Consider the following 6,154-nt stretch of genomic DNA (forward strand, 5'->3'; position numbering starts at 1 on the left):
GGTTGGAAACATGTTTTGGAAGTAGTGTATAATTATCAACACTAAAAGGTGCGTCAAATCTGTGTGGTTTTCCTTATACTTTGTGTTTTGTGGAGTCAAAAATTCTTTTTACTTTGTGAACTAAAATAGTCCGCCATTTTTAGGAGTCCATAATTTGCTTCAACAGAATGACAGACTATGTTACTTAAAGAGAGTATAAAAAGAAAACCAAACAATTTCCAGGTACATGTTTATCTGTGTGGATCATTTATTTATTTATTTTAAAACATATTTTCAACCATATCCATTTCACAGCAAGCACTTTCTAAAGCCCAAAACAGTAACACCCAACTCGAAAGCGACGTGTCCCCTTTAGGCATGGGGGATAATTCAACAATAAAAAGTCGAACTCGGTACTTTTTATCAAACCTTGTTGAAAATTCATCACATCTCAAATTTCAACAATTTCAATCACATAGTCATCAAAACCTTCTTCAAGAGACACATTGCTTTTAGATTTGTGTGTAATTATCAACACCAAGGTGCCTCAAAACTGTGTGGTTTTCCTTTTACTTTGTGTTTTGTGGAGTCAAAAATTCCATAATACTTATACTGTGCACTAAAATAGTCTGCCATTTTGAGGAGTCATGAATTTGCTTCAACAAAAATGGCAGGTTGTGTTATAGTTCAAGAGGGTTACAAGAAAATACAAACGATTTCCAGGTATATTTTTGTGGAAAATTATTTTCTAATTTCAATCATATTGTCAGCAATTTCACGAAGGGCCAAAAAAGCAGCAAAATATGTCTTTTTCGAGAAAACCACGTTTTAAGTTTAGCTAGTTTTGAAACTACTAGTTGGTAGACTATTCAAAATTTAATCTCGGAATTTTTTACATGTCAGGGAAGAAGTGATCCTAAAAACTGTGAGGTTTTCCAAATACTTTGTGAACTATGATGGTCTGCCATTTTGGGGAGTCAAACTACTGCTTCAACAAAATGGCAGATCATGTTAGTTCAAGACGGCCAAGGAAAACTAAACAATTTCCAGGTGTATTTGTGTGGATCATTATTTTCTAAATTTAAAACATCTTTGGATGACAGTAATTTAAGAGCGGCATATAGGGTAGAGACATGGGCCTTCGGTGATACATGTAGATGTTCATCCATGACTGCACAGAGATTTCTGGCTTTCGTTGAGTGGTTTCACATCACCAACCGTGATGGAAATGACTGGAAGTGGCTGTTGTGAAAATCTTGATGTAAAATGAAGAACCAATGCTTTGCAGCATTAAGCATCATCTTGTTTGCAGTGGCTCTTTGGTGAATGTCCTTGATGCATGCATTGAGTTTCATTAGTACAGTGTTGCAGTCTGGCATAAACATGTGTCCGTGGTCGCCTCATGCTCACATTGTAATGGGGCCGCATTCCTGGAGTCACCCTCCTCATCACCTGTTCTCTTTCAATCTCTCCCAATGTGGAGAAGATGTTATCAAAGTACTGCAAGATAATAAAAAAATCAAAGAAAAACAAATAACTAGTAGAAATAATTATTGGTTACCTCACCTCTGTAGGTAATCGAGACTTTCCACCCCCTCAGCTTTATTATGGAAACATAATGAACTTACTTCTGTTTTGTGTTTTAAAAAAAAGGTATGAGTTCACTCTTAATCGCAAAACCTTGGCCAAGGCTAAGGGTGATAATCTAATACTAATAATTTACCATTCGGACAACCTCTCATTGAGCCAAATACAGTGATGGCAACCTGCTCCATCATTTGTAAATTAAGGACAAAAGGTCTGGAATCCGGAATTACACAATATCCCCCAGAAAGGGAGATTAAAGTACCCTCCATATTTTTCATGAGGGATTCAAAGCATCGCACGGTATAGGTGCCTGCCTAGCCTGTGCATGCAGCACAATAGATTTCCCGGTTCAAATAATATGGCCAACTGACCATAAAAAAAATGGATACTCTGAGTTGTTCCGAGCGTTTGTAAGTTGGCCAACATAAGCTAGTTTGAATAAGATTTTACTTTTTTTTGTATACACCATCAGACATGGTTAAAATAACGAGAATGTATGGACCAAATTGCACAGTTTTCGCATGGGGCACTTTCGTAATATTTGCAGGATCTACATGCAGATTTGACATGGTTGTTCTGATGCAATTAACTTTGATCAAAGGTTTTATATAAACACCATCAAAATACCTTCCCTATAGCATCTGCACTCAGGCCTGGAATAACATGCTTGCTACGGAGACCATCGGTCTCCATTGCCCCATGTATTGGCCTTGGTGCCTTCAAAAGTTTCCCACTGAAGTGCCCTTTGCAAAATGCAAATGACCTTGCCCTTCCAACATGAAATTCCAGGCCTGCTCATGAGTCGGTCTACACTGCTGCCCCTTTCAATGTTCGATTTATCTTTTACATAAGGATTTGTTGTGATAATAATTCTGAGCAGTATTACCTGAGCATCCCTTGTCGCTAGGCAACATCTGAGCAGAACACAAACAACTAAAGAGGTTTTCCATCATCTCATTTTCTTATGTGCTTGTCTTGTCATTTCTCTTTTAGACCTGTAAAGAAAACAATTTTGGGTTGAAAAACAAAATTGACTAGAGTGGGACTCGAACTAACCACCTCCAGATTAACGTGTAGACATTTCTACCAACTGTGTCATATATGATCCCTGGCTACACGACAGTTTAAAACGATGTATGTACAAAATAGGGACACCGACATAGGTCTAGATAGCTCAGTTGGTATAGAGTGCTGACACATTAAAGGAACACGTTGCCTTGGATCGGACGAGTGGGTCTATAAAAAGCGTTTGTAACCATTTGTTATAAAATGCATATTGTTGGAAAGATGTTTTAAAAGTAGAATACAATGATCCACACATATTTGCGTCGAAGTTGCATGGTTTTCCTTTTACTTTGTGAACTTACACGGTCGGCCATTTATGGGAGTCCAAAATTTGACTCCCATAAATGGCCGATGGTGTTTGTCGACAAGGTATGAAGAAAACTACGAAATTTCGAGGCAACTTTGTGTGGATCATTATATTCTACTTTTAAAACATCTTTCTGATCAATGCATTTTATAACAAACGGTTACAACACTTTTCAAAAACCAGCTCGACCGATCCAAGGCAACGTGCTCCTTTAATCCATTTATTAAAAACATTTATGTTTAAAGTACATGGGTGTCAAATTGCCTGTGTTTCGATGCAAAACATTTCAAATGAATCATGCTTTTATATGATGACCTAAAACTGTATGCAATTAGCATTCCGCAAGATCGAAAAACATTGAGAGGGGACCAGTAGCTCTATCTTGATGCATCTTTTTACAGTACGCTCTGTATAGTCTTCACCATAAGATGGATCAATCACAGGATTAACTTAAAAAAGCAATATAGGATATTTCAAAGTTACACTTCAAGAGGTGTGTTTTGGCGACAGTAACCAATACAAATTTTGATTATTGGCCTGTGATTAACCGTTGGCTAATTCAACCAAAAAAATTATTGGTTACAACCGCCAAAACGCACCGCTGGGGTTATGATCGCACGAGGCATTCTGATAAAGAAAAACAGTGAAATCATTCAATTGGTGACAATGAAACACCCTGAATATATTCATGCATACCTACAGACATTATTGGTTGGCACACACCATAAAGTTGGGCACTAGGCAGTCGCAGAAACGTGGCCATAACATGCCACAACAAAATCATTAAAATGAAAACTGTTTTAATTCTGGACGCAAATCTCAAATACAGGAGTTCAGTAAAACTTTTTTGTTAGCGGTACTGGGCCCAATTTCATGGCTCTACTTACTGCAGAATTCTGTGCTAACGATCACGATTCTCTGCTTACGAGCAAGCGCCGAGTTTCTGCCCTAGCCTTGTAAGTGTAGAATGCCTAGTAACAGGGAGTACGCACGCGCAGAAGCCAAAATTCACCGCTAACCCGTGAAATACGCGTGTCGTAACCTCCATAACCTTGATTCTGTCCTTACGGTAAGCAGAGCCATAAAATTGGGCCCTGTCGTAAGCTAATTTATTTTAAAGATAGAATAACAACAAACTTGACTGCAACTTACCATGTGTGTATTGCAGGATGATGGCATATTTCACTAATTTCAGTAAAGCTTCTATGGCACTTTATGTACTCGTGTCTCTTCAGCAGCCATTTCAGGGGAGGCCTTGCAGGTGGGCTGCCTCCCCACACATCTTCCTGCACATCTCAGAGTGTCATCTTCTCAAGGATTCCTACAAGTAAAACAAAAAAAATATTGGGATTGAGCAAAGAAAAAAATGCCCAGTCTGTTTACCTTGAGGTTTATTATTTGATAAGTAAAATAAATAAAGAATACAACACATGATAAAACAACTTATTGACCCAAACGACATGATGTCATAATAATATTTGTAGTAATAACTAGTTCTTATATAGAGCACATTTCACGATAACCGTCTCAAGGCGCTTTACATTATTGCATTGGTCAACTGGCCATAACATTCTTTTAATCTGTCTCAGCTCCCTTGGGGGTATACAACCTGGGCAACCCTATGCTCTAAGGGCTTTTCATACACAGTATCAACCTCTACCCTAGCTGGTACCCACTTATAGTGTCCCGACCGGAATTTGAATACACACTCCGATGACCTAACCACCAGAACTTAAATTGGATGATCAGGAAAATCTTTGTTGCGCCATTTTGAGAGTGTTGTACAATGAATTTCTCCATGATTGTGCAGTTAGTGAACATATTAGGTGACACTCAATCCATTAAACAGATTTTTAAATGCCTACCATACAATTCATATGCAATTTTACTCCCATAATGGCAAATGCTGCAATCAGCAGCCTTAAATGACAATGATGCAGTGGGTCAAATACTGATTTTCATTACTAAAATTATTTGAAATTTTTGGCAATCTCAAATATTAGTAAAATGTTTTTCAAGTAACAGAGCCTTATCCCAAGCCCAAGCGGGTTGCTGGCAAAAAATTAATGTCCACATAAAACAGATACTTTCTTCCTATTCAAGGTATTAAACCTGCCTTGCTAACACAAAAAATAAACTTGGAGGGGGGTGGGGGGACATCAAACCTTTTTCAATTCTTCTTCCTCAAGCCGCAACCTCTCATCTGCTTCTCGCTTTTTTCTCTCCGACTCTTGTTTTTTCATCTCTAAGACTTTTTTGTTCTCGTCACCGTCTGAGTCTGTGTTACTTTCCAGGAGAATGGTTTGGCTTGGTTGTTTACTGCCACAAAGAGTGAGGTGAAAAAAAATCAATTAACAAATTGTCACATGTTTTGTTCTCAATTTATATTTGGTTTACCGTAACACCATGTGTATAATCTACTTACTGGTTACATGATTACATTAAGTTGAGAACTTGTCTTGCTATATATTCTACTACCGCAATTGTTTGCATATTGTCAGGTAAGGGTTGAAAACAAATATATTAAACCCATATTATACATATTTAACCTATTTATCATTTACAAAGCGGCAATAAATTCACCAACAGTGACACCACAGGCCAAAAACAAAAATCGGGTATAGTATAAAGGTATTAAAAGTGAAGAAAACTTAATAAGCAGTGGTATCAATGTAATGTGACGTCTAACCTTACACTCTAACTAGGCCTAATTGGGGGATAATGATGTAAAAGCTCCTATTCTAATCTAATTGATGAGCTAATACACCCAAACTATAGTATCAATAATAATACCAGACATTTATATGGCAACATTTGCGCAACACACAACATAAAACAATAAACAAATATACACAAAGCAATTGTTAGAATAGAAAGCAAACTACGTATACGAGTCTCAAAACAACATTGATAAAGAGGCACAAGACATACCAGCCGTCGATTTCACACAACTCTTCCTAACTTAAGACTAATCCTAGGACTTAGGACGAGTCCCAAACCTGCACTGTAGCATGCAGACCTTTACATTTATCCTAAGTTAGGACGAGTTTCGTACTAACTCGAGATAAGACGAGTCCTAACTCTTTGTGAAATCAACCCCAGGCATGTTAGTATTAACTATCCATGACAAAAATGAGGAAAAGAGAAAACCAGGCAAGAAAAACAGAAGAAAAGATAATATTCCTGTACTTTTGTACACAGAAAGTGAAATAAAAA

General features: G+C 37.5%; 1 long non-coding RNA gene across 1 annotated transcript; it reads right to left on the bottom strand.

Moving 5' to 3' along the window:
- Window positions 1-998: 998 nt before the first annotated feature.
- On the bottom strand, window positions 999-5,246 carry LOC117290537. Its single transcript, XR_004519048.1, has 4 exons — window positions 5,104-5,246; window positions 4,091-4,259; window positions 2,453-2,561; window positions 999-1,479 (listed from the first exon to the last, which is right to left on the bottom strand). It is a non-coding gene; the product is annotated as an uncharacterized LOC117290537 (long non-coding RNA).
- Window positions 5,247-6,154: the final 908 nt, after the last annotated feature.

The sequence above is a fragment of the Asterias rubens genome, chromosome 5 (genome assembly GCF_902459465.1).
Source record: "Asterias rubens chromosome 5, eAstRub1.3, whole genome shotgun sequence".
NCBI lineage: Eukaryota > Metazoa > Echinodermata > Asteroidea > Forcipulatida > Asteriidae > Asterias > Asterias rubens.